Here is an 877-nt window from a genome sequence, read left to right as displayed (position 1 = left end):
GGGGGGGAGGCATACACTCCCGCCTTGATTCCCATCCAGCCTTCAGGACCTGCCGGCTGCAGGCGGGGTGTGTGTGTGTGGGGGGGGCGGGCATGAGTGCAACAGTCCAACGGAGGCTGCTCTTCAGGGGTGAGAAGCCAGGCAAACGGAGGAGGAGGGGCAAGTCAGGAATTTACCATGAAGATGAGGCCACTCCCCCTCCAGGCACCTTCCCCTTCCCCCTGGTGGTGGTGGTGGTGGTGGGGCACGATTCCCCCACCTTCCTTTTCTGGCTTTCAATTACCCCCCCCCCCCTATCAGGGCCTGTCCGGTTCAACCCCCAGCATCCCCCCACTCACAAGGGACACAGCAGCCAAGGAAGGACCTCAGCCAGAGGCCCTGGCGACAGACAAGTGGCTGGCTGCCCGCCCGAGCAGGCAAGACAGACCTGGAGGAGCCAGGAAGGAGCCCCCTTCCTTCCTTTGGCTCCTCTGCTGTGCAAGCCTGTTAAGGGAACAGCCCCGTCGGCCTCAGCTCTGGCCAAAGCCATCCTGACCCCTGGATCAGTTGGGCGCCCTTTCCAGGGACACGCCCTGCTGCCGCCTGCCCCCCCCCCCCCCCCCCCAGCCCACGCTGGACCGGAGGGCTCCTTCCCACACCTATAAGAGACCCCATCAATGCTCCCTCTAAGCTGCGGGGTCTTGTGAGCAAAAATTCTCCTTTGTGAGAGAGGTGTGAGCCAGAGTCTAGAAAACTGTGAGCTGGCTCCTCACACTCACTCGGCTTAAAGAGAGCACTGGACCCCATCCAGTCGGGTGCTGGGCCCCCCCTGCAGGGTCCATGGCACAGCAGGGTCCCTCCCTCTCAGCGCCACCTCCTTGCTGGGAACCGGGAAGGA

Source organism: Gekko japonicus, unplaced genomic scaffold (genome assembly GCF_001447785.1).
Source record: "Gekko japonicus isolate JY-2015 unplaced genomic scaffold, Gekko_japonicus_V1.1 scaffold49, whole genome shotgun sequence".
Lineage (NCBI taxonomy): Eukaryota > Metazoa > Chordata > Lepidosauria > Squamata > Gekkonidae > Gekko > Gekko japonicus.
Note: the sequence above shows the minus strand (reverse complement) of the source record.